This window comes from Cinclus cinclus, chromosome 7 (genome assembly GCF_963662255.1).
Source record: "Cinclus cinclus chromosome 7, bCinCin1.1, whole genome shotgun sequence".
Lineage (NCBI taxonomy): Eukaryota > Metazoa > Chordata > Aves > Passeriformes > Cinclidae > Cinclus > Cinclus cinclus.
Genome location: NC_085052.1, coordinates 3610448 through 3637053, shown reverse-complemented (window position 1 = coordinate 3637053; position 26606 = coordinate 3610448). Strand labels below are relative to the sequence as shown.

The 26606-nt window shown below is 44.1% G+C and overlaps 1 pseudogene; it reads left to right on the top strand.

The window, feature by feature from the left end:
• The window catches only part of LOC134046271 (PHD finger protein 7-like), a 118592-nt pseudogene that overhangs the window by 248 nt on the left and 91738 nt on the right, over positions 1-26606 (top strand).

Here is a 26606-nt window from a genome sequence, read left to right as displayed (position 1 = left end):
GCACAAACGGGGCTAAAGAAGGCAAAATCTGCTACTCAGTTCAATGCAAAGTTTGTTCTCTACGAGATACTTTGTGTGTGTGTGTCTGTGTGTGTGTATATATATATATATATATATATATATATATATATATATATATACAGAGAATATACATAAAAACGGTTAAACTGTCAGAGGGCAAGCTGAGATTAAATTTTAGGAAGGAATTGTTCCCTGGGAGGGTGGGCAGGCCCTGGCACAGGGTGCCCAGAGCAGCTGTGGCTGCCCCTGGATCCCTGGCAGTGCCCAAGGCCAGGTTGGACATTGGGGTTGGAGCACCTGGGACAGTGGGAGGTGTCCCTGCCATGGCAGGAGGGTTGCAACAAGGTGGTCTTTAAGGTCTCTCTCTCCTCCCCCCCCCAAACTGTTCTATGATGATAAATATATGGTTAAATGTGTAGTCTGGTTATTAAGTCTGTGACACACACACATCCCCTCTGAGATGCAGCACACACACCATTTCCTTCAAAGGTTTAATGCAATACTTGCAAAGCCAGTATTATCAAAGGGAAAACACTTCATATTCCCTCCTTACACTGCTAAGCTTAAATCCATGTGTTTAATACTCAGCAATATTATTTCTGAGAGTTTGAAGTGAGGAAGTACGAGCTGCGCATGAAAGAACAGTGAATTCTCTATTTTAGTACTTCCTTTTGTGATCAAGCCCATCTTTGGTTTTAACTTTCAGAAGCATCTAAAGCTCATGCAACTCTGTGGGAATCTGTTTTGCACGGAAACCATATGTACCTTAATAGTAAAATGCAAAACGGAAGTTTACAAATTACCCAGCTCTGATTGGGAGCCAAAAAATTAAAGACTTCAAGCAGGTGATTGTGTGCACCTGAAAGACCATATAAAAGCTTTAAAAATACTTTAGAAGCCAGACATGCACACATTACCTACAGCACCACATATGTATCTCTGTTCAGATCACATCTGAATCTCACCTGGTTTTAGGGGGAAAAAAACACCCAGGATAAAGTCCCTGACAAGGTGAAACCTGTGATTTATAAAATACTCACACATATTCAGCATTTCTGTTGTGTGTTAAATATGCTGCCCTCCAAGGCCTTTTTTGGCCTCGTGGGATGCTCTGAATAGCAATTATCCTTAGCCAGATTTCTGTGTAATTACACTCCCTTCCTTTCTCTGTATTTTTAAATAACAAAAAATCAAAAAAGCTGTCATGAAAACAAGATCTTCATTCCCTGGGGAAGTCTCTATTTACATTATTCCTCACCAAGCAGCAGCTGGAGTAGAAATCTTGGTAGTGTTTTCCACATGTAGCTCAAACTTTCAGGCACTCCATAAAGGTTGAGCCTGCCCATCTCACAGACACTTACAGACTGCCTTCAGTGTTACCTGGAGAGATGGGGAGGAAAACACAAACTTTAGTGGCATAATAAATCCCTCTCCAGGAACAGTGCTACCAGGAAAAATCAGAGAATCAAAGAATAGTTTGGGTTGGAGGGACTTTAAAGCCCATCCAGTGCCACCTCCTGCCATGGGCAGGGACACCTTCCATTGTCCCCGGTTGCTCCAAGCCCTGCCCAGCCCATCCTTAAACACTTCTAGGGATGAGACAGCCACAGCTTCTCTGGGGACCCTGTGCCAGGGCCTCACCACCCCCACAGGGAAGAATTTTTTTTTCTGATATCCCATCTAACCCTGCCCTTTGTCAGTTCGAATGCATTACCCCTTGTCCTGTCACTATGTGCTCTTGTAATGATTGCCAGAGGAAGAAAAATCAGAATAAACAGCCTAAAAACCTAAAAGCTGAGGCTGACCTTTAATTCTCATGATTCAGAGTTCAAAGAGGGAGGAAATGAAGAAGTTTCAATATAGAAATTATAGTAGAGCTATCTCTGACTTGATTGGTTTTCATAAAAAGAAAGGTCCTGACCTCCACCCCTGTAAATCTGATTTCTGCTGGTTGCCATGCTTACTCTGCAACACATGAAGAATCATCCCACTTTTAAAACAAGTCTGTACGTATTTGTTAGCTCTGACCAGGCTTATATGGGGAAAAAGATGGGAGAGTCCTTTAGCAGTGCTGAAAAGCAGACCCACAATTAGCGGTGCAAACTTATGAATTTAAAAGGTGTTTTGGTTTTTTTTTTTTTTTTTTTACCATGTGAGTCCTTTATCCTTGCTTCTGGCTGTCGTTTGGGGCTGAAATCCAGTGGACAGGTCCAGCGGCTGTGTTTGCCAGCAGCAGAGCTGTGCATTTATAGCCAGATTTAACTCTGGGATAAATAAATCAGATTGTGTCCTCAGAGCACCGCTGTAATGGGATGCTAATCCCGGGAAAAGGGCTGCTTTTCCTCCACGTGCCTATTCCAGCATCAGCATCTCTAGGTTATTCTCACAGAGAGGGCTTAGAATGCAGATGTTTCTGCTTTGTGCTTCGTCTCTCCCAAACTCATAAAGCAGAGGAAGGAGTTCATTGCCCACAAGGACAGAGGAGAACTCTGCTTCCCACTCCGGCCGCTTTTGGGGAGCCCTTTTCCCATGACCTCCATCCCCAGGCAGATCTTCCCACAGCCCTCCTCAAGGGATGCTGCTGCAGGGTGCCAGCACAAAGCCGTATCCTTACGTCGAATCCTAATTCCACCCAAAACTGATGCGGGCAGTGACAGGAAAAGACAAAAACTTCCCCAAAAACGTCTCCCTCAAGGCATCCCCAGAAGCTGCCAGGATCAAAGCCACCTTCACCAAGAGCTGCCTGAGCGGGCACCCCCAGGACTCCCCTTTTCCAGGGAAAGCTTGAGGTGTGATGGAGCTGGAAGCGAACAACGTCCTGGGTGGGGAACCTGTAAATCCAGCCGGGAGTTTCCGTGCAGTGAGCCTGGAAAGCCACCAGGTGATAGGGATGTTGTACTTAGCAGCTTGAGCCGCTCCGCTGAGCCGAGCCTCAGCTCGGCCCAATTCCAGGCACATTTCCCATCCCGTTGGATGCTCTGCTGCTGTCTGGCACAGGCTGGGCTTAGGATGTGCAGCCCTGCAGCCCCCCCGGAAATTATTTCAGCTCTTCTCCCAGCTCCAAGGCTGTGAGTTGGTGCTGTGAGAAAACTGAAGGAAGATTTGCTATTCTTAGTTGTCTGTTCTCCCGTTAAAATATTGGTGTAATTCTCACTGGAATTAATGGAATGTGTATATTTTAAAGAAATGCATTATTACTCTCATTTTGCCCCTGGTATCCTGGCAACAGGCACATTCACATCACTAATTTCATGTCTTGTACATCCTTCAGCTCTGAGTAAAGGGTAGAACAACCTTAAAGTGCTCTGAATGCTTTTTTTTGCTGTTTTCCCAACTTGGGTTGGGAATTATTCTTCTGGGCATGCACATCCTTGGAATGCCTCTGGGAGTTCGTGCTCAGCCTTTAATTGAAGACAATGCCTTTGTCCCTGGAACGGGCAAAAATTAAAACTGAAACTTGATTAGGCAAAGGTGGCAGAATCTGGTTTCCCACAAGTGGTCTGTTAGATTTTAATGACTGAAGCCAAGAGCCAGTTGCCTTTTGCCTGATGCCATCCTTTCATCCTGAACTGTGTGTCCTTCAGCACGCTAAAGAGTTCCCTTTTATTGGTGATCTTTATCCCTCCAAGTACTTGTTGAAGGGTATCATTCCCCTCTTAGCGGCCACTTAGCCAAGTGATGCATATTAAGTTCCTTTAATCTTCACTCATAATTCAGTCTCTTCCGACCTTTAATCATTTTTATTGCTCTTCTTATGAATTTCTTCCAATTTGTCTGCATCTCTCTGGCAATGAGGCACCCAGGATTTACTGCCTTGTTTTAGATACGCTCTCCCTGCAGCAATGCAGAAGATGTTACCTCCTGCTACTTTCATCCACCGCTGATTTAACAATATGCTGGAGTTGTGAGGTAGCCGGGAATCAATTAAAATAGAATTTTAATGGTTCGTTGCTCAGAATTACTCTAATTCTTTTGTGGCACCGCGTGCAACGAGAAGCTTTGGAGTTTGTGAATACCTGCTGCTTCTGGAAGCAGGTGTTTGTGATTCCCAGGGCAGGCAAAGCTTCAAAACCTGCTGCGTGCACAGCTCTGTGAGTCTCTGAAGGGATACGAAGGAGTTGTGATCCAGAAGGCAGATGGAGATGGGTTCAGATTGGCACCGGGAGCAGCTCACGAGAGCTGCTGGCCTGAGGGCTCCACACTGCTTCTCCTGGAGCTCCCAGAGAGGTGACAGCTCCCAGGGGCTCATCACAGCCCTGGCAAAACTGCAGGAGGCAGCAGCCAAGAGCTTGACATTAGATTGCTTCAAGCTCTGTTTAAATGGTTTGCTTGAATAAAAAGTTTTTAAAAGATCTTTAGAAATCTGCAATGCTTGTGAGCTTTGATTAATGAAGAGCTCGAGATAGCTGAGCAGCAGATTAAATGATGAAAGATGCTCTAAGACTTCTCAGATCTGCTAAAATGATCAGGTGGCTTCTCTGGTTTTGATTCAAGGCGCACACTGGAGTCAACAGCATCTCTGCTCCTGGTTCCTCTTTTCCCACAGTGAAACCCACCGTGGTCTCACATTGCTCTGATGGATAAGGAGGGAAGACTGGTACTCCTGGAGGTGTTTAGTTCTCTTACAGAATATTTTTTCCTCTTCTGTCCCATATACAAAGTGTGGCTCTCCAGATCTACTTCGTGTTGTCACATTTGGTGTCCGAGCCACTGGCAGGGAATTGAAGATCTTTTACATGCACACTCCAATTCCCCGAGTTTTCACTTTCATGTCATTTATTAGTTCTCCTCCAGTTCCTGAATTCAAAATGAAGTGTTTAAAATTTGATCAGGGATGTGTTGTAAGGAGTGCTCGGATTATATGTGTACCTTGTTTCCTTAAGTGATTTTTACCTTTTTGTCTACCTCCAGAAAAAAACAGATTAACTGTATTTTATAGGCTCTTTTCCCTACACACCCCAGTCCTTCCTCTTTCCCATCTGCTGCTCTTGATTCATGAAGTTCCTTGCAAACCCCAGCCTTCAACAGTGGCTCAAGAATTAATAAAACAGCTTGTGGGCATGAAGTACATTTACATACAAGTCATGTGCCTGCACATACGAATCTTTCCTTAAAATTATTTACATTCCAGACATCTCATAGTGCTGGGGAAAGAAATAAATAAAAAAAAGACTGTTTCTTTTAGCCATAATTTATAAATATTTCAAGTACCCAGACTGATTTGTTAATGCTGAGTTTGTAGAGTCTACTTGTATAGACATGGCCTGTGCCATCCTGATTTTTTCCTTCAGGAGCGGAGGATGGTCCTGCCCCTCTACAACTGCAAAGAAATTAATTTCCAAACCTGTTTTTGCTACATGAGCCTTCGTTTTAGACACACAAATAAAGTAATTTAACTTGTTAGATGTTCTATGAAAAATACCAAGATAGACCAACTGTCTTTGCCTTCAAAGTTATGAAAACCATTATTAAAAAGATCAATCATGTATCCTCCTTGCTGACAGGATGATAAATGTTTCCTGTGAGTGTTATTCTATCTTCTAATTTCAGAAAAATTAATATACCTTTTTTTCTCCTTTTTTTCCCTCCCTTTTTGCTAGCTCAGGCCTTGTTACAAAGCCATTTTAATTTGCAATCATTCTTCAGTGCACCTGCAATGATAGAGCTGATAAACACTTTCTTAGATGATAATTTTTAATGACTACCACGACTGCAAACCGAATTTTGGCTTTAGGAAGAATGCCAGAGATGGCAGAAGACTGAGAGACAGAAGAAATACCATGTCATACAATAATTATATTGAGCAATTCGGTCTAGTGGAAGGTGTTTGGGGCTTGGCTAAGATGAGCTTTAAGGTCCCATGCAACTCAAAACATTCTGTGCCTCTGTGATTATCTATTCCTATTGCATTTTAATTTTCTGGTAGGTTCCTACTCATAGAGTTAAAACACTGCCATGCTTGAATCCATGAAAAAATCTCTCCATTTCTCCTTTTTCCCAGTGCCTAAAAGCTGAAACATGCGAGCAGGGTTCCTGCACACTGCTGCTATCTTGCTGAATCAGGCAGTTTGGGGCAAAGCCAATTCCTGTGACTCCTGTGGTCTCACATGAGGAATTGCTCCTGTTGGAGAAGCGTTGACCATTTAATATACGGTGCTCATGACTCACCATATATTCCCAGAGCACTTGGAGGTATTTCCATGCTGTCTCTGTATTTTTACAACCTAAACATATTCCCCTGGAGATTTATGCAGCTTTACATTCTTTTCTCTCATATACATTTCCAGGAGTTTTATGGGGGAGCAGAGAGGGAGCCTAACCAGCACGGGCAGCTCGCTTAATTTAGCACAGTCCTGTCCTTTCCAGTTCACCCACCTGCAAAATGGGAATAATAATAAGCACTTAAGGGACAATATTCACATGTCTAACTGGAGACCTTTAATGTTCATCTCTCCAGAGGCTCAGCAGAGAGAAACAGCTTCTAATTCAGATGCTTTGAATGGGCTTCTAATGGAGCTTGCTCCTCTCCTGGCAGTCAGGGAGACTGAGTTCTCAGCTCCAGCACCCCTCCATCAGGCATTGGCTGACATGCCAGAAGCCAGACACTGTGAACATCTCTTTCATGCCTCATCCTGCAACCACCTCCGCGTTCAGCTTCCTGCTGGTGGAGCAATATCTGATTAACTCAGTGGTTTTTCCACATCTGCAAAGCAGAGTGGGTTGTGGGGTGAGCAACATGCGGAGCCCCAGTGTTCACTGAGGGCAAAAAAATGAGTGTTTGAACAGCACTTTGTGTGTGCTGTGGAAAGTGGAAACTTTCCACTGTGGAAACCCAGTGGAAGCACTATGAATTATCAATATGGCCAATCATTAGTATTCATTAGGGATCAGAGCAAACTACTGAGACTCAAATCTTCCTGTTGCAGTCTCTGGGTTGCAATCGCATGACATTGAGCAAGTCACTTCTCTTGTCCTCATTTTTCCTTGTCATTAGGACCTCTGCATCATCCCTGCGTGTGATGTGAACCTTAATAAGGCTTGAAAAGGGCTTTGAGAACTTGTGGTGAAGAGGGAAATATTAATGTCAGGCACTGCTGTAACAGCAGATGAGACGGGGCAAGAGCCTCATCCCGACCCAAAGGGCTCGGAGTGGTGCCACAGAGCACTTCAATGCCTTGTGGATCCTGCCCAGGAATACTGAGGACAGACAGGCACACCGAGCCAGTTCTGCTCACAGGCAGAGCCAAGAAGCACCACCAGGGAGCTGAGATTTGGAAAACACATCCATCCCTCTCTTGCTTTTCTTCGGGTTGCACAGGCAAGCTGCCCATTGGTATGCACAAATGGATATTTAGGCTTCTAAACACCCGCTCCTGGACACAGAAATGCAATTTGGGACTGTGTTTAGCATGGAAAGTCTGGCACAGAAATCAATCTTTATTTCAGAAAATCTTCTCTTCAGTGTTTAGCCTTGGTGTTGATTATATGAATTAGATCCCTATTACAAATGAGCCTCATGTCCCAGAAACTAATGTGCTGTGCTCAAGAAGCAAGACTTTCTGCATTTCATCATCATTCTGTTCCTTAATGATTCGGCTTTCCTGGCAATGATGAGAAATGTTTATTTCCCTGGAGTATTTCTGGATGGTGAAATGATGGTGTTATTTGTGGGCAGTGGATGCTGCATTAACCCTCCAAGGCTGCATTGCCATCTTTACTCATTCTGTTTGGAGAGCTGGCCACCTTCCTTCACACCTCTGGTTTCCACGATACCCTGTGGCCATTTTTAATTTATTCCATCCACTTTTATGCTGGAGACAGTGGCTGCCAGCTTCTGCCTGCTTGTAGGCATAGGAGCAAGACAAAGAGACAAAGTGACAGTGAGATAAACACTACTGAGAGGCCTTAGTCTGCATTTTGAGGACTGCTGTAAATCAGAGTGATGGAGAGAGACAAATTAGTGGTGCTAGCGTGGAGAGGTGAATGTGCTGCTGGGATCTACATATTCCTGTAAAATGCATCTATTTTTCATTTATAGCCAGTGATAGGAACACTGTCACAATGTTGTGGAAAAGAAGGATATGTTGACAAGGTCAGGCTCTTACACAGTTCCTCAGGCCCTGCAGGAGTCATTGATGGAGTTACTGCAGGTTCCTACAGTGCTACAGCCACATTTTCGTATTTCCATCTCCATTTAGAAGCAGAGCAATAAGTTATTCTACCTGATCATATAAAAGGAATTCTTCATTTCGTGTCTTGTGACTTCTGTCACCAGATGTTGGCTGACACTCTCCATCCTGCTGTAGAATCCAGCTGCCTTCTCCAAACTGAAAACCCAAACCCCAACACGTGAGATGAGTGACATACCCACACATACATCTGATGCTTGAGACAACTGGCACCATCAGCTAAAGCAAAATCTCAGTGAATTTAACCCTCCCCCCCCAAGAGATTGCACTTAAGAAAGTTACATCAATGCAAAGTCAGGCCTGAAATCTGCCATCTGCTAAAGCAGGGAACCCTAAAGTTAAATTCACCATTGGAGCCAATGCTTGGCTGCTCTGCAGTTACCATCTGTAGTTTTTTACATTGCTGTTTATTCTGTTAAATTTATGCCTTAATGTGTAAAAATGTCCCCAAACTATGAAAGCAAATGAGCAGTGTGACAGGGCTCAGCCAAGTAATGACAATAACTTTGACATTATCAAATTTTTCAGACTTGGAAATCTCAAGGCTTAACCTCACATAAACCCTTGGTTTTGCAGTTTGAAATCTCTGCTTAGTACTAGAAATCTTGCAATACTCATTCCCTCTGACTGCACTCCCAGCACACTGGAATTTCCTCTCATGTTGTACTAACACAGAGCTCTTTGCTCAGAATTGATTATTCTCTCTGCTGCAGAACATACAACCACTGGTATCAGTGGCTCCTGTTGGAGTTTTTAGGCTAATACAGGTGAAAAAAAAAATCATGCAAAAAAAATCTTTGGTGCTCAGCTCCATGTGCTCCCAATCTCAAATACAGCCTACATTTAAACAAAAGAGAATGCTTGGGAAATGTACAGGCATGCAAAACTCACATTTTTGATGATTTACTTGCAGGTGACTTTTTCTTTCATGCAAAGGGATGCAATTAAAAGAGAGCAAAATTCCCTGAGGTTGATTCATTCAGCTTTTCAGATAAGAAGATGCAGAACTGCCTAGAATGGCAGTGTAGCCCCATTGCTTTTTTGATTTTTTTTTTTTCTCTTCTGGTTCAGAAAAGAAATGCCAGTCTGACCCATCTGCTGGAATCTGAGCAGAGCCCCAAAAGACCCACACACAGGCTGGAAGACAAGTGCCCATATGGTGTCTGCATTCATTCATTGCAGAGCTGGTAGGCAGCAGAAATACCTCAGGGAAGAATTGGGGATGAGAAGATATTTTTAATAAACCAGACTGCAGTGATCTATAATGGGAAATAATCACCGGGCCTTTTCCACAAATATCTAAATTTCTGTCTCTCCTACTTTCCGTTCCAGTGCTGGCAGAGTAAAACCAGAAAAGAAAGGTTTCTTGTCCTGTAAAATACTCAAAAATTTCCCAGTTACTGGTGTTTTACTGTATCAAGGTTACTGTTAACATTATTAATATTCATTTTCATTTACACCACTGCAAAGCCATTAATGTGATAAGAATGTTATTATCTTTATAGCAATAAGTATTTATTAAAAGCATGTACAGTGAAAATTGGTAATAAGAGGAAGCAATGCAAAGTAGAATGCAATGAATCCCTTAGGAAGAATAAAAAAGATTTCCAGCTCTTTTTATTTCTCCCAACAATTTCACAGTATTAAAAAAAAAAAAAAAAAAAAGGCAAGATAACCACACAGGCTCGAAGTCACTTATCAGAATTTGCAAGAGTTCTGAGTGTTTATCCTCAGTGAAAGCTGGAAGCATCCATTTCTGGAAAATTACTGTTGCCTGCCCTTTTAGCAAGACACTGTCTTGCTGTTTTTGTTAAGTTGCTGCTGTCAATTACTGCCTGCAGGTAGCACAAAGTTTTGCCCAGTGAACTTGGGGAGGCACTCAGCAGCCACCAGGGTGTTGGGAGCTCCCTCTGCACTCCCTGAACAGCTATTGAGGGTGGGAAGTGATAAAATTCCCTTTTTCTGTCCATTTCCCACTTCCTTCAAGGAAATAAAAATAACTCATCATTGTTGTGGCACCACTGATTGAAGCATCAGCGCTTCCATCCCAAGCTGAAATGTTTGCTTTAATCCCCAAGGCCTCGTGCTTGCTGAGCCTTTCCTGTTGTCCTGGCAAGGTTTCCTGCCCAGGGGTGCATCAGGATGCTCCATTCTGACTTCCACTACCCCCTGGACCTCTGCCCCGGCCAAATCTGGCACTCCTCTTCCTCTCCCTCCTGCCACATCCCTCTAGTTCCAAGTTCACAATCCCATTTTATTCTTGCTCCTTTTCTCTTTTCTGCTGGGGGAAATTGTGGCTGGATTTATGCTCCTCTGCTGCCGGGCTGGCAGCTCCATGAAGGTAGAGCATTCCCAAACCCCAGGAACACAGAGAGCCAGCCCTTCCTCCGTACTCTGTGTTCCCTGCAGCTCTGCTGGACACTTCCTCAGGCAACAAGAGGTCTCACCACCAGCTGCAGCTGAGGCTGGCAAGTGCTACTGCCTGAAAAAATGACAATCTATTTTTTCCTTTTCAACTGGTTGCCAGCTCTGCTGGTGCTTTCTGCTTTGGGGAGCTGAAAAGGTGACCTCTGATCAACTTTCTGGGCCAACAACCTCTTACAGTCACTGTGCTATAGCCAAGGACCACAACTCAGTTATTAACTGCTCCAAAAGTCCTCTCCCTTATCCAAAGTCTCCCTCTTTTCATCCCAGTGCTGGGCCAAGAAGGTGACAGGGCAAGTGTTGCTGACATGTATGGTCTTAATTGAATTGGATGCAATTCTGACCAAAGTATCCAAATTCCAGGAAGACACAACCAGAAAAGTTCCACCACCAAGTTTGGGTTTTGTTTTTTTTTGGAGTACAACTTTTCCATAATGAGCTTTTTTCAGTGGAGTTGAAGGCACTGTGCTCTTTCCAATGACCATCTACAAAAAAGATTGTTCTCCCTCAGATTTGAATGTTGGGGATAATTGACTGTGGGGAGGATTTTCCATGCTCTACATTTGATATAATCTGTATCTAGACTCCAAACTTTACTTTCAAATTGTACAGAGATAAGAAACACCACAAGAGTATAGTAAAATGTTAATTAGGTCCAGTCTCCTCCTGTCTGGTTGGCCCAGCACAGTCCACTGATTTTATATGTGGATAAATTGGAGATATGTTCACATTTATAACTCCCCAGCCATGGGCAGGGACACCTCCCACTGTCCCAGGTGCTCCAAGCCCCAATGTCCAACCTGGCCTTGGGCATTTCCAGGGATCCAGGGGCAGCCACAGCTGCTCTGGGCTCTGTGCCAGGGCCTCACCAACCTTACAGGGAAGAATTTCTTCCTGAGAACAGGGTAAAACAAGTGCAAAATCATAGCTAAAGTGGTGGATTTATTTTATGTCCCAGATGCCTTCACTTTTTCCTTTCTATTTGAATTCTCTTCCTTCAGTGTTACAGCTCTAGCTTTCATCCATCCCAGCAGAATCAACAATCTCTTATAAAATGTTCTTTTCAGTCCAAGTCCTTTCTGTGATAACAACAGAAACAGTACAAAAAGAAGATTTGGATTATGTTTATGTGTGACTAGACTATTGATCTCACAGCCCGGGAAATGAAAAATAAGATGAAATGTGATTTTTAAATCTGACCAGGAGGAGGGGATTGGGATGAAGCCAAGCAGAAGTCAGTGGGGAGTGTGATTCTGCAAAGAATCCACCTCAGAAAATCAACTTGCAGTGTTTGTATGACACAAATTCATTTTATTGTGTTTATTATCCCACTGGGGATCTGTTTTTTCTCCAGGGAATATTTTCAGTGTTTTTAATTCACCTTATTCCCATTACCTACACATTATGGAGAGACAGTGAGGTGAACTCTGGCTTGCAAGGGAAGATTCCTGTCTGGAACACCTCCATTCCTTCCCTTCCTTCACCAAAACCCATCTTTGATCCCACTTGTTTGACCAAGAACTTTCCTCCGGGAACGGTGGAGGACTCTCAGCAGGTCCTTCCCTGAACTTCACTGTTTCTTTGGTGAAGAAAACCTATTTACTCCTGTCACAAGGTCCTTGTATCCCACCCCCAACTGCTCAGGCTGCTCTTCATTTCCACCAGGACTTGGTTCACCATGGCAATCATGAGGCAGGTTGGTCTGAAGGGACACGTCCGACAGCGCGCCAGGAATTTGTTTCTTCCTTTCTCTACTGTAAAGCATTCTTGCTTCCCCAGCCTGCCCTAGAGAATCTAATTAGTGGCCTAATTACCACCCCCATACCATGCCCTGGCTGACCTTTGCCTGCTCGTGTTCTCAGCCTGCCTTTCCCTTGTCAATATAATTTTGGGCCGCAGGTCTGCGGGGTCTGCGTCGCTTCCTCTGCGCACCACGACGTCACCGCGCTCCACTCAAGGCTTATTTTTTATTCCCTGCTCCAACAAAATTGAGCTGTGGAAGCACTGTAAATTTTCAGCCTCGAGAGGCTCTTCATTAAGCAACAAATAACTCTCTGCACCTCCTGGATATTGCCCTCCTGTTAGCTGTTTGTCACACGGCGCTTCCCCCCTGCTCAGCTGGCTGTGACCGTTCCGCTCAGCTGACAGAGCTGCTGCTGGCCAAAAAAAAATGCACATTACAGACTGTTTTGGCTTCAGCATAGAAGCAACAGCATCATTTTTATCATTATTTGGCTCAAAAGTCTCGTGCTACCTCGCTGTTCTTCTCAGATATCAGCGGGCAGTGTGTCACAGGACTGGATCCCGGTGCTATCCTACAGGAACGGCTTTTTATGGCTCCAGCCCCACTGCTGTTGCTAATGATGCTTCCACACAAAGAGGTGCTGTCCAAAATAATGAGCTGCATTTGAATGCCTCGATGCTCTGTCCCTGACACTGCCCCCCCACCAGGGTGCCTCTGCAGCCCAGCTGCCTCCAAGTCTTGGGAAAAGTCTGGGCTCCCACCCCTGTGCAAATGCTGCCTTGCCCTGGGGTTAAGTGGAGTCCCAGCTCCCTGATAGGTGCGTTGGTAATTTTCAAGCCACAGTGCATCTAGAAGCCAAGCACCGCCCTGGGAAGGATGTCATAAAACAAACATTCCTTTCCTGCTGAAATGCATTATTAAAGCCTCCACCCCATAAATCCCAAGTAGATAACAGTCTCCGTGGCACCTTGTAAAATAAGCAATTTTCTGCTACTGAGGAAACAAATTCCTTTTCTCATTCCTATCTAAACTCCACTAACACGGTGACAGACACAACGCTGCATCTGAGTTGGGTTTTGACAGCCTCATATATTTGTAACTCTGTCAGCAAGAATAAATGTTTGAGGCTTTTCGTTTTAAAGAGCTCTGGAGCAAAATGGACTTTCTGGGGCTGGCTTCACCCTTTGTGTCTACCAGCCATAAAGTTTCCCACCATTTCCAGCACTGCTTCATTGCTGGGCTGAGGTAGAACTGAAGTGTTGAGATCAAATCTATGCTTCAGAGAGGAAGTGAGGCTGGGAGCAGAAAGACAGACATGGTAGATTCCCGAATATTTGGTTTTTTCACCCCAAACCATATCAGGATGAAGCTCACTGTGTCTCACACCCTCTGGGTGCTGTTGGGGCAGAAACAGAGAACATCTGGGGCTCTATCCAACAGTCCTTGCTAAGACACCCATGGAGCAGCGCTCAGACCAGGCTGATTTTACAGCAGCAGTGCTTGAGGTGACAAATTAATTTGGACTCCATTTTCTAGTTTCCTGATGAATCTGTCAGTGTTTCATTTCAGTAAGATGTTACCTTCAGTTTTCCTTTGGGTTTGTTTGGGGTTTTTTCAACTATGAAACCACAATACTGCTGACCCAGTGATTATTGTACCAGCAAATGATAACATTTCATCCCAGTTTAGAATAAGAAGAGATTAAGGAATTCCAGCATTCACCTACAAAATGAAACTGCTGTTTTCTAAGTAGCTCTAATCAGCTATCAAGGGCACGGTCCCATTTTCATCCATTATGAACCATGCAGGTGTGCAGGTTTATTACTTGTATGAAAGGTCTATGGGATCATTCATTCCAGAAACTTATGTAATGTCTTGTGTTCATTTCTAGAGAAATCAGGGGAGTTAACTTAGCAGTTCATTGTTATTTTTCTGCTCTTTGATATACAGAGTGTATCTCCTGTGTACTGAGCAGCTCCAGCAGGGTGTTCAATATCAACAGACCTTACCAAGATCCATATGTGGCCACAGATTTTAAATACTGACCTTTCCTTTTTCTTTTATTCTTTTAAAGATGAAGCTAAATTCAATAAATTTTTATCCACATTATCATATATTCAGGGATCAGCCTAAAGCCAAACTAAATTTTCTTCATATTATGAGTGAAAAAATGGCTTTTTCTCCGGCTCAGCATGGATCAATCAGCATAAATCCCTTGTGTTAAAGCCTCTGGTCCTCATTATCAATACAGAATTCCCAATAAGAAGGGAAAATATTTTCCTTTTTCTCCTCATCCTCACAGTTCACTCAAGATGCAGCCTGTGCTTTGAAAACACAGTGTCACTCAATCCGACCATGAAAACCAATTAAAATCCCTTCATAGGGAAACCAGCTTTGGGTTGGGTTTGTTTTAGGTTTTGTTGGGGTTTTTTTTTTCAGCCTGCTATTATAAATAGTAGCAAGGAAAAATAAAGTTTTTAATTTGTGCAAATGCCTTGACAAAGTTGTCCTTCATCCTTGTGTAAATATTGCTCCTGTAACACTGCCAAGGAATGGCCTTAAGTGTCTGCAGCCAAAAACAAAAATCAGACCTGCTGCTATCTGAGCCCATGAGACCTACGTGTAACTCATGTTTATGACTGATGATCCAGTTCTTCAGAAATTGCCTCTGAGCCTCTCCTGACTGGGAATCCAGGCTGCTGTTCCCTGGCTTCTGTGTATCATTTCAGGAGTAGTCATGGAAAGCTTTGAAAGGAAAAATATATGTAATTAGACAAACTGAAAAAGCTGGAGAGAAAGGCCAAGGTCTCCAACAAGCAATTCCTTTCCAAACAGTCAGACTTGCATGCCTGGATGCTTATCTGTTCTTTCAGAGTAATCCAATAAAAGATAAACTTTCTTCTCCTAAAAACTTTTACTCCACTTAAACCCTTGACCATCATGGCTGAAATTCCATGGCTGGCTCCAAAGATGATGATGGAGATAAAGAGAAGGGAATCTGTTTATCTGGAGAGGGACACATTTGTACAGAATGAACAGAAATGTCTCTGTTGCATAATCTGTCTGTGCTCCTCATTTCAGTTCAGAGGGGAAGGGAGGGTAACCCCAGACAAGACCCAGTTAGAGGTGGTGTCTGTAGGATGTGTCTCAGCTCTGCAGCTTCCATTGAATCTCAAGCTCCCATATCTCATTTGGCAGGAAATGCTGGCCCTTAGGCACAAGGCTTCTCACAGAGCCTCTGGGAGCTGGAGGGTTCAATTAACTCCCATGGGAAGTGATGTGAGAGTAAAGCCAAGTCACACTCTTTCCAAGAACATGGGCTGGAGCTTGCAAACCTGCAGGCATTTTATGGTGCTGACATTTCATAACCCATGAGCTTGCAGGTTTGGAGACAAAATTACAATTGCAATTATGAATACATTGGAATGGAGTTCAATTTAAAAATGCCATTGGATAACCTCCTTGATTTTGATAAAGTGCTCAGACTAGACCTCTCAGCCCAAGACAGTGCTCTCTCACATTCCAACCAAAAATTTATGAATCCACATGTCGGGTAAAGGGCTGAAGAACCACCCCCTGTTTCCCTAAATAAGACAATCAGTTCCTCTTATGCCAGGACAAGAGAGAATGGGTGCAAAATGCCAGAGGGCAGGGTTAGATGGGATATTAGGAAGAAATTCCTCCCTGTGAGGGTGGGGAGGCCCTGGCACAGGATGCCCAGAGAAGCTGTGGCTGTCCCTGGATCCCTGGAAGTGTCTGAGGCCAGGTTGGACAGAGAGGGCTTGGAGTACCTGGGATAGTGGAAGGTGTCTCTGCCGTGGCAGGGGCAAGAATGGATGGGATTTAAGCTCCCTTCCTGCCCAGACCCTCCTGGGATTCTATTCTATGATTATTCACTACTTTTAGGGCTGTTTTCTAAGCTTCAGTTATGTGTGTACCTTCCTCTACCAAACCCCCAACACAGGAACAGCAGTTCTCTTCACCCAGATGGTTCTATGTACGTTCTACACAGCTCTTTGCCATTAAAGGCATTTGCTAAAAATCTGGTATAATTTTAGTAAAAAAGCTGTGCTGACAGGTTTCAAGTGTGGGAAATGCCTTATCTCCAAGTTATCAGTAGACTTCACTGTGGCTAACCAATTGAAATAGTTAAATTATTCTGGGGTTTAAGGTCAGGAAATGGTGAAACTGTAGCAGGAAAGAGTATTTTACATAATGCAGGATCTCAGTCCTGAACCAAAACACAGAATAGCCTGGAGGAGATCAGCACCTTTCATCCAGTTCCAAGAGAGTCTGGAAACATTCACATTTAAATTTGTCAACCACCCTTTAACCTTTTCTCCCTATTCTTTCCATCAACTGTGGTCTCTCCACATGCACCTCCTTCCTGTCTATTGGGTATTTTTCCATTAATAAAATAAGGGGAGACCTCTTTGAGGACTTCCCCCAGGCTCAGCCTCTTTAGGGTCCTCTTTAGGATCCTCTCCCTCCAGAGCTGTGTATCAGTTCAAAGGGAAATCAAAGGTCAAAAAAAAAGTACCCGGGTGTGAAAATCTTTCTCTGCAAAATAAAGGTGTATCTGCCACACCTGTGGATCACAGATAACCTGAGAGAGGGGAAAGCTATACTTTCAAAGTACTTTCCAAATTAAAAACAAAACAAAACAAAAAAAAAAAAAAAAAACACCAAAAAAACAAAAAAAAATATGAGCAATACATTCTTGAAAATTGCATGGTATTCACTGTCTTCAAATATTTAATTTTCAGTTTTAGAAAGGGCTTAATCCCCTTAATGAAATCATTACATCCTGAGTATCTTGGTTTACAACTAGAAAATCAGAAGAAAACGAGGAGTAAAAGCTTGTCTTGTCTTTTACTGTGTTGCAGGTGAATGCAGAGAGTACCACAGCCACGGAGAATCAGCCAGACCAGGACAGGATCTCTGCCCCGACTTCATCCCCTGGCACCACCAGAGCCAGTAACTGGTCTGAGCACAGGCAACAAGCTGCCAAACAGCACAGAAAATGGAATAAATTCTGATTGCTCCATTAAGAATTCTCTGCCAAACTAACAGAAGTAAAAAATCATTAAAAAGTGGCACATCATTAGAGTGCTGAGCAGTACCTGGATGCACAAGAGGCATCATTTTGAGAAAGAGATTCCCTGTCCTGCACAGTCCCTGCTGTCAGCCAAACACCTCTTTAAACATGCTGATCTTGTTGCTCTCTTCAACACATTTTAATTCCACTCTTAATGTTCTTGTACGCTCATGGTGCATAGCCAGGGACAGGAAGGAAGGAAGGAAGGAAGGAAGGAAGGAAGGAAGGTAGGAAGGAAGGAAAGAAGGAAGGAAGGAAGGAAGGAAGGAAGGAAAGAAAGGGTGCAAGAAGCCAAACCAGTGACAGGAGGGGGAGTGTGGTTTTCTTGTAGAATCAAGGAAAATATAATGATGCCACACAGCGTGTAATTACCACAGCTCCCTCTTTGCACTGCTTGTCTCTGTGGGACGGATTCCTTCAGCAGGTAGAGAAGCAAGAGAAGAGAAGGGGAGACGAGGAAAGGGCTCTGGTATTGCCACTTTTCCCCATCAGCTGGAAGCCCATGAACTCAGTGACCAGATAACGAGGCAGTATGTTCAGAGAGTTGTGGGGCTGGACTTGGAGGGAGATGGGAAAATTCAGCCCTATTTTGTTGCCTCTCCTCTTGGGAACAGGGCAAATGCTTGGCCTGAGAAATTCAGGAAGAAGTAACCAGAGACAAAAGTGCCTCCATCCATCCTTGGATCCATCTCTCCATCCATCCATCCATCCATCCATCCATCCATCCATCCATCCATCCATCATCCATCCATCATCCATCATCCATCATCCATCCATCCATCCATCCATCCATCCATCCATCCATCCATCCATCCATCCATCCATCCATCATCCATCCATCATCCATCATCCATCCATCCATCCATCCATCCATCCATCCATCCATCCATCATCCATCCATCATCCATCCATCATCCATCATCCATCCATCATCCATCCATCATCCATCCATCCATCCATCCATCATCCATCCATCCATCCATCCATCCCTCCATCCTGCCAGAGTGACATTCCCAGGAGGGGATCAGCACGGAGAGCTGCAGCAAGGAAGTTCTTTCAAAAAGGTCCCTTGCCATTGCAGCTGATTTGGGATGCAGAAGGAAAGCAGCCTCTGTCTTCCCCAAACAGGCACTGGGAGGTCACTCCTGAGTCAGCTCAGGCCTGTTTTTAGTGGAGCAGAATGCACTCTCTGCCCGCCTACCTCTAATTAAAGACCTGCAGTTTCCTACACAAGTATTCTTAAGACATCTGTAAATATAATTACAGCAACCACTTAAACAGCTCAATATGAGGTGGGCGTTCTTTTTCACCAGGAGATTGCTTTTAATGACTCCATGTACAGCAGAGTCTGCAGATAAGGCCAGAAGTGCACACAATTATCTCTCTGCTGCCACTTATTGTGCTTAAACTCATGTTTTCAGGCTTTTTGGTTTGCTTTGTGAGGACTTACTTTCTTGTTAATGCTCAATTCTCCCTGCACCACTTTAAAAATTAAGTATCCAGTCCCAAGCCTGAGCTCTGGTTATCCAATTACCCTTGGAAGATGCTGTAGAGCTAAGCCCCATTTCCTTATGTCTTCCCTCTTCATTTTGACATGTGCTGATAGCACTCTTTTGTGAACTGAGGGATATGTTTTGCAGGAATTTGTCCAAAACACGGGCTGTGATGTCAGCAGTGTGACAAAGGATGTTTAGATGGGGGCTGAAGGTAATTCCTGGCCATGTTATAGCTCCTGTGTCCACAGTGTCCTGCTTTCTCCAAGACTCCCAGTAAAGCAGAGATGTGGAGGGCTATTTGATGTATGAAACACAGCTCTCACTTGGGGGATTTTTCAGCCTGGAAAAAAAGAGATTAAGGAGCAAATTAAGAATATCTAAAAATCTGAGCTGTCTCCCAGGGAATTTACTGTTGACTGTTTTCATTTTCTCTTACCTCTTTGCCTGAAGAGCCACCTATCTCCAGTTTTCACCCCAAATGAAAACACTAGAAAGATATCCATTGTATAAACTAGGAGATCCCACAAGGGCATGAGTGTCTTTGTTGTGAAAGGCACTGCAAGGCTTGAAAGTAAAAAAGCAGAACTGTGGAGGCTTACACCATATACAAAATCTGTAACTATTTTTTTTGAGCATGGTATGCAGACAGAAAGAGGAAAGCAGCTGCCTAAATAAAGAACTGGCTTAGAAAGAAAACATTTTATGTGAACAAGTTGTTGTCTTGCAGGAAGAGGTCAAATCTGGGTCGAGGAAGAGCACACAGAGGAATTTAAATGTCAGAGATCATAGAACCATAGAATATCCTGAATTGGCAGGGACACACAAGGATCATCAAGTCCTGGTTCTGCACAGGGGAGAGTGGATGTTGATGTGCTTGGGAGTGGAGAAGAAGAAATCAAGATATCAGTGCTTGCAAAAACCAAATAGAAATACTCAGAGAGGTCAGAAGAGGAGAACAGAGGAGGAAAGTGCTCACAGCTTGTGGGGCTCCTTCCCTCCTGCTTACCTGCAAGGTGGTGAGTGCTGGAGAAGGAAACACTGCTGGTGCTGCTTTCCAAACACAGGAGCACATCCCCAGCAGCACGGGAGCTTTGGCCTGGATTTGTGTAGCTTTGTCTCTGTTGATAACGACATTCCAGAAGAGATGATCCCGGGTGATTGCACATCCTGGGGTGAGCCCTCTCTTGTGTGACCCTTCCTGTGTCACGGCCCGATTCCGTTCACCGCAGACACCAATTGCACAACCCAGACCGTGGAAGAGCAGCCCACGTCCAGCTGGCTTCATCCTGTCACAAATGTGACCTGTGGAACTCGCAGATGACATCGCTCCCACTTCCCTCCTGACTCACGGACCTTTCCCCATGTGCCATGAGCAGACCAAGTCCCTGGCTCTGTTTGGAGCAAGGCAGATGCCAGAGCCATCTCCACCAGGGGAAGGCACACCTGGGATGGCCATGAGAAACCTCCCAGAGGCCTCCCTGCAGCTTGAACTTTGTCAGGAAAAATTCCATGGAGGCAGACCCAAGGGATGATGAGGCAGAGGCCAAGGGACCATTGCTCTCACAGTGTATGCTCGGACCGTGACCTGTTGTGTTTGCTTTGTCCTCACCCACCAAAGCCTGGAAACGTATTTTTAAAATTCATTTCTTCCCTTAAGTTCTGAATGCCAAAATTGCATCCTCATAGTCCCATTGATCATATTTCTACACAACACTCCAAGCAGTAAATAAAAAATGTATTTTAATTCGCTGGAAGATTTGGACTGTCAGGAATGACACTCATCTGTGTCTGATGCTCAGTTATATTTCAGTGTGTTCTTCTGATCAATAGAATAGGAACAGACTATTTTTATCCTAATTAAATTGAGAGGCATTCTCACCCAATTAATATTTGCCTGTCAGACCAGTGAGTGCTAAAAAGCACATACATTCCTCTAAATGACTGCACTTTGTGTAGATTCTGTTTGGAGGAAGGTGGTTATGAAGACAAGTCTGCACCAAATATTTTAAAAGAAGACAATAAATACTGTATAAGTAAGACACATGTAATCTTTCAGTGTATTCCTGCAGGATGTGAGCTCTGTTGTGGCTCAAACTAAAGCAAATAGAATTTTGCAAAAGAAGCTGAAGTGTTTCTTCCTCTCCGACTATAATTAGAAGCAGAAGCTGTTTTAAAAGCAGCTTTTCTTTTTACTAATTCATTGAACATGAATTTTCCCTGATAACGTTTCTCTATGTCAAGTGGCCCTAATAAACAGGATATTATACAGCTATGAGTCCAGTTCCTGCTCACAGGGAAGAAGTTTGAGAGTTTCAGCACAGGGCTGGGCTTCAAGTGGTCTGGATGTCCTTCTGTGCCTACTTTTGTCATCCTGTGTGACCTTAGATAAGGCAGCCTCTGAAACACAGCCATACTCTGTGAAAAATGAAGATAACTCTCTCCTCCTTCGCAGGGATGAGATGAGCTTTAACCAAGCAGAGTGAGTAGATATCAGCCTGAAAAACAGCAAAGAAACAGCAGTGACTTTTTTCCAAGGATCTAAAGAGAACACTCTTTGCAGATGCTTTTTCTTCCATGAGTCACATTTTTAAAGGCCTTTTCACTACTATTGAAGATCAACTTGGTTCAACTTGCAGGGTTTCGTTCAGCTTTATGTGAAGAAATATTTAGCACCCATCAGTCTTTCCCAGCTACCTTTGATATTGGAGCTGCAGCCATCCAGGGGGTTGCTGCCTGAATTCTGAAATAGCAGGAGAAATCCTTAGTTTTACTGGGAATCTGGGCACTTCATCATTAGACAAGACAATATTAGAAAATTATATATATTTACGTCTAAGGCTTTTGTCCTTTGGTCCATCCTCATTGATGTCCCCTGATCAAACACTGACTCTTGGGGTTAAGCTGTGGGATGGGTGGGATGGCCTTGGCAGGGGGGTGGGATGAGATGAGCTTTAGGTCTCTCCCAACCCAAACCATTCTGATTCCATGATACCAAGCTCAGCTAAATTCAGATTTGAGTCAGTTTTTAGGAATGGCTCTCAGATGGGCTGTGCTAGCATGTTTGCAGAAATCTAGATAAGGATGTCTTTAAAAAGGGAAGCAGAAGAATGAGAACTAATTGGGAACAATTGCTTGAGGATTCTGTTGAATCCAGGGTAGCTGTAGCCGCAACAGATTTGTTTGTTATTGTACAACAGTGTTGTACAAAATCAAAAACAGTGTATTACAAAATCATCCTTCCTCTTACAAAACAATCCTACCCAAAATTATGACAAACTTATTCTAGATAACTTTGAGCAGATGTGAAAAGTCAGCAGGATATTTTATTTAAAAAAAAAATTATTATGGACTGTGAATTAAAAATGTTATCAGAAAGGAAATCAAATCACAGTTTGTGATATTGCAGTGAACCTTTAGATTGTGTCAGTCCAGTAAATTATTCCAGCTGGGAAGTGATTAATAGAGCTCACAAATTTACAGATCAGCTACATCAGTGCTGGCTGGTCAGAGGGTGAGCTCTGACACAAGCTGCCACTGGGCAGGATGTAACTGATTCTCCCAGCAGTCAAATCCAATAAGGATTTGAACTTGGGAACCTCTCTCCTTTTGGCAGAGCTGCACTCATTCCTCTTCCTGACTGCTCTGGAGAGATTTTATCTGTGAGCACACGTTGCACATTAAGCATTGGCAGTGATTGGATTAGAGCAGTGCAGTAGGAAAGGTCACACACAGAGTGGACTCCAAGCAGCTCAGGCTTTGTTGTGCATCCACATCAGGAGGGATAATCAGATAATCACCCTGAGTGCTGCTTTGCCACTGATTTCTGTCCTAGCACTTGGCAGGTGTCTGTGCAGCTCAATGCAGTGCTCCAGTGCTCCTGAGAAAGCATTTCAATAAGCCCTTTCTCTGAAGTTCACCTAATATTTCCATGCAGTTATCCTTTGGGTGAAATATTCTGTGGCTGCTGAGGTTTTCTTGGAAAGGCAAAGGGGAAAGTAAATTTAATTTGACTGTTTCTTAGTTACATGACCTTTCATATTCTGTGGTATTGGGATTTTCCAATAGTCTAGAATCTTAATTAGCTTCTTCTCTGATACTTCTCTTTTTTCTTTCTCAATCCTCCTACAGTCCCTTCAGTTGCTTGCTGAATTGAGATCCAAACAAAAAAAAAAAAAAGCCACAAATAAAATGGGGTGAGTTCTTCAGATGGGATAACTTATGGTGTCATTGCTGACTTTATTCCTAGTACAGTCTAGTACAGAAGTCTGGAAAACCATAAGTGTCATAGGTTTTCCATGAGCTTCCTTTTAAATTCTTCAGTGGGTGGGATGGCCTGTACACTTGTTTCCCATAATTATTATTATTATTATAGATGCAGGTCATAAGGACTGGGATTTTTATTTGTATCTTCATGTGCACAATCACTTTTCATGTACCCCAATTTCTTTTTTAGCTGGGACTTAAACTCTATAGAGGGTGAAGTTCATTAATTTTTAACTTCACTGCGCTTTTTATCCTGCTGGTTTTCAGAAGCTCTTTGCTCCTTCCTGAGATAGTCTCTTCCTATGAAGCAGGGCTTTTTTTAACCATCTTAGAAATTAAACTCCAGTTCCATCTTTAGACAGCTTTATTTCATATGCTAAACTGTCACAATCAAAGGCAGAATCTCTGGTGAACAGGTTTGGGAACATCTGGCTCATTTCTTTTGACTTTTGAGGCTAATTATCTCAGAGCAGCTTGGGGTTGATAAGTATGAAATTCATCTGCCTGGCCACAGCAGTCTGGGAGAGGTTGGGATTTGGTTTTGTTTTTCTCCCCCTTTGTAACTGTTTTCCCCACAACCTTAAATCATGCTGAAATGGAAAGAGCATAAATATGTACCCAGGGAGCAGCCCACATGTGCTGGCACTTGGAGACACCACCACAGGAATTTCTTGCTGTGTGTTACAAGGACCAGAAAATCTGTGCAGAAATCAGGGACTGGGGGGGGGGGCTTGGGAGTTGGGAACAGCCATGGAAAAGCTGCTCCCGTGGGGAGTCTGCCCCTGAGCCACTCCACACAGCCCAGGGATAGGTGTTAACCCAAGGCTGGGAACCTCCTGGTGCTGCTCCTGGTGATTGAGTGGCTGCTCCAGGGGTCTGCCCTGTGCTGGGTGGAGCATCCAGGGTGGTCCAGCATCGGGCACATCTTCCTTCTGCATCCATGGTGGACAGGGGATCTCGGGAAAACCAGGTCTGACCCCTGCTTGCTGTGTTTGACTACATCACCCAAGCCCAGATGTGCAAAGAGTGGTCACAGGGCTCTCACTCTCTGCGTTTCACACCCTGTCCATAGAAATGAGGGCAAGGAGCTCCCTGAGCAGAGGATTTTAACAGCCTGTGCCACCGAGGCAGCACAGTTAGAGCTATGGACAGACAGTGAAGTACAAAAGGAGGTAGAAACAATTTTTTTATTAAACTGGGTGGAGAACACTGGGGTCTTCAGTTTTGCCTGCTGTAATATTTGTTAGGGGAATGCTGCTTCACTCTGACTTTTTGGGGGTTTTTTTTTTGAGGATTGCTCCCAGAAAATTAAAAGGGAATGAATTGAAAATATATCAGCTTAGGAGTGACCAGGCTTTTTTTTTTTTTTTTTTCCCTGAAAAGGAACAGAAGTGCTGAAGGAGCTGAGATTCTTCTTTTGCCATCCCCGCCCCAGGATCTCACAGCCCAGCCTCTCCTTCTCCCCTCAGCTTTCTCTCTGCCAGGTAATGTCCGACACAAATTCCCACACTGAAGAAGGAAAGAAAGGGAAATAACAACAATGAATCACAGCAAACCAACCAATCTTTCCATCCAGCTTGGAAAAACCTGATGGAAGAGTCTGATGTTATTTCTGCTTTCAGACAGGAGTGCAGCTGTGAAGGTGAGGAGCAGGTGGGAGTGAATGCACAGATGATGGGAAGGAAATCCTGAAGGGGGAAAGGATTTGCTCCCTGTGTGCAATCCAGGTCAGTCAGGACAGGGCTTTCCCAATTTCATCAAGGTTTTCCAGAAGTAAGTCCATGTCTTGGGCACAGGCACATGCCAGACATATCTAGGCAGCAGGCATTTTCCTGCACTTCTTGATTTATATGTCCCAAATTGTATCCTGGGAACCAGAAAAGGCCTCCTGCCATGGAAATAAAATACACTAAATTGCAGTGAAGAAAGAACTTAGTTGAAAAGCCAGTTTTCTGACAGATGGTGCTTGGTTGTAGAGGGTGAGGGGAATTGTCCATTAAGGCAATTTCTCTTGCTGAATTCCATGTTTTAATTATGCAAATACACTCAGACATCACAGCATTGATGAGAGCTACAGGAGAAACGATATCTTTACTATTTTCTTCATGCTCACCACTCAAAAACATGAAACAGGCTGAGTCAGAAGCACTTTACAGGAGTGCAGACTGAGACTGGGTGAGAGCACATGCTCCTGGTGGCATCCAGCACATCGAGGTGTTGTGTTGCCTTCAGCTTGTCCATGGAATGTGGACAATGGGTGGACTGTGCTCTCCTGGTGATGGATGGCACTGGAGCACACACACACACGTCGAGATTTTAACCCCAGGAAGGCCCTGGCAGCGTTGGGTGATGCCATCCACACCTTGGGAGTGACTCTGGAGAGACTTCTGTGGTTTTGATGAATTCAGGATGTTCTGGGGACTCGTCAGGAGCCACTGAGGTGAGCTCAGATGGCTTTGCCACATCTCCAGAGGTACAGTCCCCAGCCTGGGAGCAGGAGTCACAGCTCCTCCATCCCTCCCTGTCTCTCCCCAGCACACTCCCCCAGCTCCATGGCATCCTCCTGCTTGCACAGCACATCGTTCCAGGCTGGAATGTGCTTCCCTGGGTCTCCACCAAAGCCTCCCTACACAACGCACGTGGCTTTCTGCTGCTCCTGCCCATGGGGTGACTCCCAGAGAGCTCTCCCCTGGCAGCTGCTGCTCCAGAGGCAGGGAAAGCTTCCAGGGAGGGTTTGGCCAGCAGGACTTTTGCTTTGCCGTGGTCCTTTCCCCATTCCAAGCCCCACAGGTGCTCTGTGCTGCGTGTCTGGACGGCCAAGCTCAGAGAAAAGTAAAGCAGACAGGAGACCTGTGGGGTTTCAAACCACTTCAGTGCCCACCCCAGATGATGATCACTGAAGTTTCTTCTGTGAAATAATTTCCAAAGTCAGGTGTCTCAAGTTAGAGGACTCTCAAAATTTGGGTCTAGGCCTCTAAGAGGACTCGAGTCAATAGAAGAAATCACTGCTCACTGTATAAAAATACAAATACCAATTTAGCTCATGAGCAAGCCCTTAAAATGCTACGTGAAATAATTGCTTAAAATCTCACTGCCTGCGCCTTTCATAATTTCAGCCCCTTACTTTCCTAATTTCATAAAACCATCATCACTATTGCCACAGGGGATCTTCTTAGCAAAAAAAAAAAAAAAAAAAAAAAAGCAAAAGAAATGTACTGTCACTGTTTTCTGCTTGTCACTGACCCAAATTTTCCACAAAAATTCGAGGAGGGCAACAAAAGTGGGCACTGGTCCACCAGAACTGCAGAATGAATGTAAAGGAAAATCAGCACAGTGGCTCACGTGCTGCAGCTGAAGCCTGTGGCTTACCC